Genomic DNA, 11090 nt, shown 5'->3' with positions numbered 1-11090 from the left:
ATGTACTGGCCGATTGGTGGTATTCCTGTCTCCATTTCTACCGTGCTTGTTGACGTTGTCTTGTATGCGCCTAGTACCCTACGTAGGTTGCCTGCCTGTGTCCTGTTTAGGGGTTGCTCTATCCGTTTCGGGATCGGCTTGCCTGCGCCTCCTGTTCCCCAAATCTGTGCCCCGTACAACATAGCTGGTCTGACGATCGCCTTATACATTACTCTTGCCTTGTCGAATGTTGCTCCCCATGTAGATGCCGTAAGCCTCTTTATCGAGGCTTCATTGACTTGCGCTCGACTCTGGGCTTTCTTAATCTGTACATTCCAGCTTAGCTTCGGGTCGAGCCAGATCCCTAGTACTCGTAGCTCCGCTGATGGCTTGGTCTCGTAGCCTTGGATTCTTACCGCCGCCTTCATATTATGGTGTGTTCTCGCTTTACTGAAGTGTATAAGTTGGTACTTTTCAGGGGCGAACCGGGCACCATGCTTCTTTGCCCACTCCTCGCATTTCTTGTGCCTATCTTCAAGGAGGCGACAGTTCTCTTCTGTCGAGTCTGACCAGGCTAGGATGTTTGTATCGTCTACGAACCCCGATGCTGAGGTTTGCGGAGAGGTGAGTAGGGGGATTAGATCCGACATAAATATTAGAAACAGGATAGGGGAGAGAGTAGATCCCTGAGGTATTCCAGTCTCTGCCTTCACCGGGTCGGACGTGTACCTTCCTAGGACTAGGTATGTCGTCCGTTCCTGGAGAAAGGAGAAGACGAACGACGTTGCCCACTGGGGGATGCCTTTCTGCTGTAGGATATGTATTAGCCTTTGGTGTGAGACGTTGTCGAAGGCCCCTGCGATGTCGAGGGATAGTAAGGACGCCGCTCGGTTCCTGCCGTAGTGCCAGAGGGTCTGGATTTGCTCCGTAATTAGCTCCATTGCTGTTAGTGTCGATCGCTGGCTTCTTCCCCCCATCTGTGTTGCTGGGAGTACGTGGTTGTCCTCGGCAAGCTGCGTAAGTCTCTGGGCTACTATCTTTTCTAGGACCTTCCCTATCGTATTTAGAAGTGCTATTGGTCTGTACGACTTGGGCTGAGTATAGTCTTCCTTCTGTGGCTTGCGTAGCACTACTGTCATAGACTCTCTGTACGGCTTCGGGTGATACCCTAGCCGTAGGCACGCGGTAAATAGGTTTGCAAGGCTCGGCGCGATCTCTTCTCTACACTCTTTTAGCAGTACGTTTGGTATCCTGTCTGGGCCTGGGGCTTTTCGTCCCTTTAGCTTACTTATGACTCCTGTTACTGTGTTAGGGCTAACCGCCCAATCCATGTCCAGGGGTTCCGGGTATGTGCTCGGGTCGATGTCCGTAAGGTCTGCCTCTACTTGCGTCGAAAAGAAATGGTCGGCTAACGCTTTTGCCTTGCCCCGGGGCGTAGCCTGGGCAATCCCTTCGCGGTCTACGATTGGGGGGAAGTGAGGGGCTTGTTGCTCTTCAGGTAGTCGTGCCCATTTAGCAAGTCTCCACATCTGTTCCGGGTTTTCTGTAACGAGCCCGATCGTCGCTCTCCAGTCCTGCAGCTTATCGCGTCTTATCTGTGCCTTCTTCTCTTGTGTCGCGTGGCAGTATTGCTCCCACGTCTCTTGGGTGTGCTCCTTCGTCCACTGTCGCCTTGCCCTTCTAGCCTCCCTTACCTTCGTAGAGCATTCAGGGGTCCAGAAGGCCTTCTGCTGCGTTGAGGGCCGGAGTAACGGCGTGTATTGTTCCGCTGCTTGCCATATGACCGAGGTAATCTGTTCCGCTGCTTGATCTAGCTGAGCTGTCGTCTCGAGTTCTCTATGCTGTGGTAGGTTCGCTATTAGGAAGCCTCTTATGTCGTCCCAGCGTGCCTTCTTCCAGTTACGGCGTGGTTCGTTTGCTGGCTCCTCTATCGCCTTCACCCCTAGCGTCGTTTGGATAGGGATATGGTCTGAGGAGGCTTCTAGCGCGTAGTTCGGTCGGCATTGGACTAGTCTCTCTTCAAGTTCTCGTGATAGAAAGCATAGGTCGATCGTGCTTGCACTAGTACGGGCCTTCCACGTCTCTGTTCCCTTTGGTGTTACTAAGGCCATTCCGTAGCGTGCGGTTATGTCCAGTAGCTTCCCCCCTAGAAATGCGTGCGGGGGAGTGAATTCGAGTCCCCACTGTGGGTGGTGGAGGTTGAAGTCGCCGAGGAGTACTTGCTTCGTGTCTTGGCTTAGGGTCCGCTCTAGGTGGGCGAGGGTTCCTAGTTCCCTACTCGTCCGACCCCGCGGTGGCGGGTTGTAAACGTTATGGATCTGGATAGGGCCTTGTGTCGTGTCGATCTGGATTGATGTTATGTCTCCTAGGTTGCCCTGCTGCGGTAGTATAACCTTCCACGACTCAAGGTCTATAGTCTTGCTTACGTATATACATGTCCTCGGGATGACGCCTCGTTGGCCCGCGATTACGGTGTGGTATCTCCGGTCATTACAAGTGGCTGGGAGTCCTACGTAGGGGTTGATCCATGGTTCCTGTACCGCAATAACGTGGTGCCGTAGCGGGTCTAGCTCTTGTAGAAAGTGGCGCTGGACCTTGTCCCTACTTTTGTTTACGTTGTACTGTACGATAGTGATGTCGTCGTATAGTATCATTCGTTATCCGTGAGGTCCATTTCTGTGCTGACCTGCTGTGTCTCCTGAGCCTGTATCTCGCTGTCCGGCTGGCCCTGGGGCCGCTGGGGCGCCCCAAAGATTCGCATTTGGCCTAGTTCGTTGGCTGCCCGGTTAAGGTGTCGAGGCCGACCGGGAGGTGGATGCGTTTGCGGTTGGGTTCCCTTGTTCGTCTCTTCTGCCCTCTTCCTTTTGCTCGGCTCGAAGCCCTTGTACACGGTAGGTCCCTCCTGTTGTCGTTGGGGGTACCTAGCTGGTGTAGAGATCCTTGCTTGTCTCGCTCGTTCTTGTGCTGCTATTCTAGCCGGGCATTGGCTTGAATACGCTGGGTGCCTTCTGCCGCAGCATGCGCACCTGCTCTCCTTTTTTGGGCATTCCCTTCCCTGGTGTGGGCCTGCGCAGTGAGGACACCTTGGGGTCTTCTCCCCGCATTTTGAGGCTATGTGACCGTACTGTTGGCATTGGAAGCATTGTAGTACCCTATGGCTGCTCTGATGGATCTCCGTGTCCATTCTCTCGCAGTTCCAGAATAGCCCATTGTCTAATATCTGGTTAGCTTGTTCCGCTGTCTCTACCCAAATAATAAGCGATGAATGCGTCTTTTCTCGGTCTACTGTCTTGTGCAGCCATGCCGCCTTCGTTAGTCGTACTCCTGGGGAGGTGTTCTGGTTCTGTACTTGGAGGTGGGGAAGGTCTTCGACCTTGAATGTCCTAGGGACCCCGTGGGCGATGACGGTATACTGTTGGTGGGAGACTCGTGCCGACTTCGCGACTTTAGTAGTCCACTCCTTATAGGTCTCCAGCTTTCGTCTATCAGACTCTTGTGCGGTAAAGAGTCTTACTACGCCTGTTGCTTCTACCCTCGCCCCAACTACCTCCTTTTGGCCGATTCTGTCGACAATCTCCTTGCTTGTTAGGGCTGCGATTTCTTGTTTCTCCGCCGGATCAGTAATGTATAGGCGTACCGCCTTACTTTCCTTCGGAGGGGGTTGATTCTTGCCTGCTGCTACTGTTGCCCATGTAGTTGGTTTCTGGGCTGCCTTCTGTGTTACTTGTTGGATTGTCTTCGGGATTTGGTATGATAGCGCTTTTAGCGCTCCTAGTAGCTGTGCTATGGTGTTCTTATATGCCCGGGCTGGGTGTTCGTCATCCCCTAGTAAGTTCTCCGCCTCCGTATATAGGGTCGTCCACGCTGTGTTGTTTGTCGTTGGCCTCTGCTTTCTGTATAGTGGGCCTTGGCTTGTGTCCTGGGTTTTTTCTTGGTTTGTTCCCCGGTTTGACTCTTGGTGCAGAATGTTCGCAAGGCTATGGCTCTCGTTGGTTGCCATCCTTCGCTGTTGTTCGGGGTCGCGCTTCCTAATTGGGCAGTTGTCCTCCGCAACTCCGCAATTCTAGGGTCTGCCTTCAGGGGAAGGGGACCTCGGTTTTGGGGGTTTTTTTTTGTATCACAATTGCGCCGCCGCCAGCGCAGGCGGGTCGCTACTGCTTGAGTAGATTGCTCGTCTTGATAAGGGCTATCGATTGAATGGTCCTCGTCCTAGTACCCGAAAGAGTGCTCTCTACTAGCGTATAAGGGCATTCGACCCGGAAACGAGCCGAACTACCGGGTAAGGGACGAATAGCTAGTAATATAATAGGAAGGTAAGAAATCGTTTATAGAGCAACTATAGAAAGAGAGGTAGAACAACTAGGGTGTAGCGTATAGTAGACGCCCTTAGCTAGCGGGACAACCTAAGGAATAGTTAGCTACGAAATCCGCGGTTAAGTACCCTCTAAAGCTTATCTACTACCGCCTTACGAGGGTATAGAGTAGTATAGTAACCTAACTACGAAGCGAATATATCGGCCTCTAGGGGTACCTATTATAGAGGAAGGTTCTAGAATATACGAATACTAGCTACCTCTACGGCTATTACTCCTAGAACGTACGGTACGTACTTCTCGTCTATCCGAGGTAGTCGCTAGGAAGGGGGGAGTAGATAGTAAAGGCGAGGAACTAGACGATTAGGGCACTTCTTAATAACGTTAAGGACCTATAGCGTATTACAAACTAGATACTAGAGAAGGGCTAGCTAGAATAGTACCGCCTAGTAGGAGTAGTATAGGAAGAGAGGATACGGCGTAGCGCGACGAGACCGGCTAGGAGCGGGGGCTAACGGGGTAGTAATATAGACTACGTACGTTTAGAGGGAAAGCTAATCTAGATAAGGAGAAGTCGGGGGCGGGAAGGGTTTTTACCTATTCGGGTTTCCCTTTATATATAATAATAGATATATACCTATATAGGCCGAATAGGGTCGTAGAAGAGGGGAATAACAAATCTATCTATCTATTAAAAAGCTTATCGAATACGATACGTCTAGTAGCCGAATTCGAGTTAAAATATAGGGTTAAGCGAGGGAAGCGGTAATAGGTAAGACTTAAGATAAGTACGGAGATAGAGAGAAAGAAATTTATTTTAAGAATAAAAATCTCGGAAGGGCGCGACCCGTACGGTTTACGTAATATTATTATAGACGAGAAGCCGGCGCTACGTAAGTAAGCCGTACGCTTAATTACTATCCTCGTCGCTAGACTTAGCCTCCTCCTCCTTCTTATCCTTAAAGAGGCCTCTAGGTAGAAAGGTACGGTTAGTAGTAGTAATATCGATACTCTAAGCCTATAAGAACAAAGACCGCGGTTAATATACGACGCGTAAGCGGGAAATAAGGTACTTACGAAACGGCTAAGCTCGAATAGCCCGTTAAGGACGCGGTTCTACTCTTACTATAGCTTAAGAGCGATACTCGAGGCGAAGACGCTATCTAGACTAGATATAAGCGTAGCGGCGGCGAGGCGCTTCTTATTAACTAACTTGTTCTTATAGGTATTATACTAGCGGATAGCCTAAGAAAATGTTAGTAAATATATACGAGGCGTATATAGCTAATAAGCGGGACGGATACTTATATTAGAGATCTCGCGCTCGAGGCGCGTAATAAGCTAGAGAAGCTTATAGTAAGTAGCGGTAGCGTCGTCCTTATCCTCGTCCTCGTCTTCGTCCTCTCCTAGGTAGTCGCGCTAGTAGCTCGCGGCGCGTAGGCAAGCTACTAGCTTAGCGATATCGGGGCTCTTATTAGCTACGTAGTAGTACTTACTCTAGCGGTAGCGCGCGTACTTCTTCTAGAGAGAGCTAACTATAATACTATTATAGTTATCGACCTCTTCTAGTAGAGAGTTAGTAAGCGACTCGTACGCGGGATATATAGAAAATTACGGGATATAAAGTAGAGGAGGTACCGTATATATATCTTAATCTTTATTACTAACTTCTATACTAGGCTAGAGGTAATAAGCTACGCCTAGGTAGCGGTACGCCTACGGCCGGTAAATATTACTAGTACGTCCCGTACGAGGGCATTCTAGCGGATCTACTCTTAGATTAGGACCTCGGGGTCTATAGTAGGAGTAGTAGATACTAGTAGTTACTAGCGGGTAGTATATTAGGGGCGGAGAGAGAATAAGAGAGACGTAAGAGAGAAGTAGGCAAATCGCTATAATTAATTAATTGATTAAGTTAATTATTCTCTTAACGTACTATTTAAGTCTTAGACTATATAATACGGGTCGTATCTACGACCGAGTTCAAAATTTAAAGAGAAAAGCCCCGCGTATCCGGACGTAAAAACTCTTCGAAAGATCGCGAGCTCGCGCTCGGTATTCGTAATAAAGGTCGACGAATATTACTACGGTAGTACGCCGCGTCCCGGTAGTAAAATTCGTCGCGGTCTTATCGCCCGGGATAGACGGCAAATTACGCCCCTATTTCTTTACTACGCCGCGCCGGGTAGGCCCGCCGTACGTACGCCGAAAACCAAGAATTTAAGAGAGAGAGAGAGGTAGTATCTCGAAAAACCCGTCCCCTCCGAGAGTCTTCGACCGCCTTCTTCGTACAATATCCCGAGATTTAGTGTCTCGCTCTAGATTTATAGCGAGAGCGCTCGCTTTATACGGCCGTCGTTATCCGAAGAGAGAGTCCGCCGCCTACTCTCTTCTTTTAAGTAGTTCCGAGTGTCTTTATTAATAGATATCCGGGCGTATCCTCTCTTCTCCTCTCTTCTCTTCCCTTCTTCTTCGTACCGTACCCTAGGTTACACGTCGCGTTATAGGTTTCGAATAGGCGTCGCTTTTCGTATTTACGGCTAAGCCGCGATTCGAGAGGGGGGTTCGAGTTTAAGAGGGAGAGTCTTAGTTTCTCTTTATCGTAGCGAAGGTACTTATGTCGTCCGCCGCGTAAAGGCGCTCTCCGTAGGACGACTATACGATATCTTTACTACTACGTAGTTAAATCTTATTACCTACCTTATCTAAATAACAACTAAGTTAGGATTCGAGCTTATATATAGCCGGACTACTCCTAGAGCTAAATACTAGGCTCTTAAGGATTAATATAGCCTAGACGATATACTATGTAAGCGGTAGCTTATACTTAAGCTATTAAGGCTATAAAAGGCTAGCGTATATAGAATCGATAACTAGTACTTAGACTAGTTAGTTTTATAGACTAAGATACTAAAATATAACTATACTAAGTACGACGACCGTAGTAGATAGTTCCTACTTACTATTTAGGAGAAGTAGGCTCTAGCCTACGGTACTTCTTTATATAATAAGTAGAAGCGTAGTAAAATATTACTATAAAAGCTTACTAAGTATTACCTCGAGTAGATACGTAATACTATACTAGTAATAACTAACGGCTAATTAGTCTTCGTAACCCTCTCCGGAGAACTCTTAGTAGAGAAGGAAACGGTACCTACTATATTAGGGGGTACTAGTTAAAAGTAAAATACTAATATACGTAGTAGTAGCTATAGCCGCGGTAATAATAGAGGAGCCGGCGCTATATAAGTAAGCCGCTCGCTTAATCGCTATCCTCCTTACTAGAATCGGCCTCCTCCTCCTCCTTATTATTCTATTACGAGGCTATAGTAGGCGAGTATAGTATTAGTTTATTAATAAAGTCGATAGCTAAAGAGAGAAGGTAGTTCTAAGAGAGAGAGGGCTTCTTAAGGGAAGCCGAGGTCGCGCTTAGGCCGAGCTTAGTTATTAGTATTACGTAATTACGAGTTACGTAACCCGATCCGAATCCTTTACTTACGGATCTACCGTAATATATTCTTACGGAGGCCTATAGGTAGGAAGGCGTAGTTAGTAGTAGTAATATTAATACTCTAAGCCTATAGGAACTAGGACCGCGGTTAGTATACGGCGCGTAAGCGGAAAATAAGGTACTTACGGAACGGCTAAGCTCGAATAGTCTATTAAGGGCGCGTTTCTACTCTTACTATAGCTTAAGAGCGATACCCGAGGCGGAGGCGCTACCTAGACTAGACGTAGGCGCGGCAATAGCGAGGCGCTTCTCGCTAGCTAACTTATTCTTATAAGCGTTAAACTAGCGGATAGCCTAGGAAAAGGTTACTAAATATACGCGAGATGTATATAGCTAGTAAGTAGGACGGATACTTACGTTAGAGATCTCGCGCTTAAAACGCGCGATAAGCTATAGGAGCTTATAGCGGGCGGCGGTAGCGTCGTCCTTATTCTCCTTCTCGTCCTCTACTAGATAGTCGCGCTAGTAGCGCGTAGCGCGTAGGCGAGCTACTAGCTTAGTAATATTAGGGCTCTCGTTAGCTATATAGTAGTACTTACTATAGCGGTAGCGCGCGTACTTCTTCTAGAGAGAGCTAACTAAAATACTATTATAGTTATCGACCTCTACTAGTAGAGAGTTAGTAAGGGACTCGTACGTAAGACGTATAGAGACTTACGGGAGATAAAGTAGAGGAGGTACCGTATATATATCTTAGTCTTCTTAGCTAACTTCTATACTAGGCTAGAGGTAATAAGCTATACCTAGGCGGCGGTACGCTTACGGCTAGTAGACGTCCTTAGTACGTCCCGTACGAGGACCTTCTAGTAGAGCTAATCTTAGAGTATAATCTCGGGGTCTATAATAGGGATAGTAGATACTAGTAGTTACTAGTATGTAAGGGCGCGCGTACCATAGGGTCCGAATGAGATAGTTGTTGTTCTACGAAGCTACGAAAGAGGAGCGCGAGGCGCGGCGAAGTTATAAAGTAAAGCCAAGCCGCGCTAACCCGATGCAGAAGGTCCGCGGTTCAGCCGGGCCGACGCAGCTACAGTGAGGGGTCGCGGGCTGCCCGTGACAGTACCCCCCCTCCCAAAACACGCCTCAGTCCTCTGAGCGTTATTCACCTTGTGAGGCCACTTGCCTGTCGAGCTCCATAATCGCGCGAACGCCGAATCATCCTCTAGTGCCCTGTCGTCATCCGATAACATCGCATTCGCTCTATCAAGACTATCCTCGACCGGCTTCCTTCGAGAAACATGTTGCCTAGTTAGCTGGCTTGCCCCAGATCTAAGTCTGTCTTCGGCTCGCACTCGCGTATGATCCTTATGACCAAAGTTGGGTATCATTGCAGGCTCTGTAGGCTCCACTCGAGTATCGAATATGTGCGGAGCAGATTCTATTAGAGGCAAGGCTCGAGGCGACTCATTCGTGACGGTGTCTTTCGGAATGACCCTGATCGAGTTGAGCCCGAGTATCTCAGTGGCTGGTAGGGACCAGTCAGATGGAGCTGCGAAGCCTACAGGCGTAGACAACTCCGGCCGGTTATGGTGAAAGTCTGCAACAGCGGCGGCTGCGTGTTCAAGCATGTCCTCTGCAGGTTGCCAGGTCTCACCATCCTCTTCGTTCTGATATCCAGCCCATTTCACCTTGTACCATGTATCTACTTTGCGCTTGTGCCCCTTCTTCACCTTGCCTGCCCGCTTACGGGTGTACATGTCAAGGATCTTTTCCACCTCGTACATGTGCGTAGGTGCTGCCACTACATCGGCTGCTGCATCAGCCTCGGTGGTGTCAGGTTCGATAGTTATCGGTGGTGGCGGCGCCAGATGCTGCCCTTCAAGTGGTGGGAAATCGGGGTGGTCGGCTCGTTGTAGTAGTGAGGTGTGGAAGCAGTTATCAAGTCCTACTAGAGCGTCTGATAGTTTCAGTCGATAAGAGAGTCTGGCCGGCATAACTTCCGTGATCTGGTAAGGGCCGGCATATCTCCTGTCCAGCTTCTTAGATGGTCGAGTCGTGCGGATGTTCTTGGTGCTAAGATACACCCAATCACCCACCTTGTAGTCTGGAGGAATGCTTCGGTGGCGGTTTGCTGCCTCTGCTTGGAGAGCTTGTGACATTCGCATATTCTCTTGAAGGTGTTTGTGAAGCTCGCAAATTCGACGCACAAAGGTTTCTGCTGATCGCGCGTCCAGTCGCTGGAGAGTGGTCAGTCCTCCCTCCTTTCCAGCGTTCAGGTCAACTCGCTCTATGAACTCAGGGTTGTATCCTAAGGTGGCGTAGAACGGCGACACACCAGTAGTCTCAGACAGGTGATTGTTGATCGCGAACTGAGCAAGGCACAGCCATTCTGCCCAGTCATCCTGTGCCTCGTTGGTGAACATGCGGAGATACTGTTCCATCGCCTGGTTAGTGCGTTCTGACTGTCCATCAGTTTCTGGGTGATACGAAGAACTCAGCTTGCGATTTGTGCGGAGCATCTTGCAGAGTTTCTTCCAGAAGGTAGCAACCCACTGCTTGCCACGGTCTGATGTAATGGTGTCAGGAAACCCGCGCCGACAGAACACATGTTTGAGGAAAAGCCTTGCCGTATTCTGTGCTGTCATTGCGCCAATAGGGATCAGCTCGACTTCCTTAGTAAGCCTGTCAGTGACGGTCATAATGTTGTTGTAGACCATGCCGTCAAGAGTGCTGTCTGGGAGTCCGACAACGAAGTCGACTGCAATGTGTTTCCAAGGCCGATCTGGAACAGGAAGTGGCTGTAGTAATCCTAGTGGCTGGGAGTGCAGAGATTTTGTTGTACGGCAGGTGCGGCAATTCGCGGTGTATCTGCGCACGGATCTCGCTAATCCAGGCCAGTAGAATTCACGTGCTACGAGTTCATAAGTGCGAGCTCGTCCTGGATGGCCTGCTGCTGGAGCGTCATGGTTTATCTTGATTATCCTGGTCTGTAAAGCTTGGTCATTTGGTACCCATAAGCTCCAGCCGTCGTATTGGTTTCGAACATATAGCAGGTCGCCATCCACTTTGCAGTGTGCTGGGTGAATCTTCGCTCTCTGTAGCAGTGTAGGAGTGCGGTCTTTCTGCAGGTCCTTAATCGCGGTCTTGAGCTCGTTATCGGTTACGTACGCCGTCGACATTCGATACTCGAGTTCGGCTTCCCGCTGACTTTCACGCGTCGCCGGTTGTTCAGTAGGCGCATCTCGTTCTGTAGGCATAAACTCTTCAGCTTCAGGGTTTAGCGGTACTGGTTCCTCTTCTTCCGGCGCATCTTCTACTGTTGCCTGTAGTGAGGCGATCTTAAGGAA

The sequence above is a fragment of the Fulvia fulva genome, chromosome 2 (genome assembly GCF_020509005.1).
Source record: "Fulvia fulva chromosome 2, complete sequence".
In the NCBI taxonomy this organism is placed as follows: domain Eukaryota; kingdom Fungi; phylum Ascomycota; class Dothideomycetes; order Mycosphaerellales; family Mycosphaerellaceae; genus Fulvia; species Fulvia fulva.
This window is presented reverse-complemented; position numbering follows the sequence as displayed.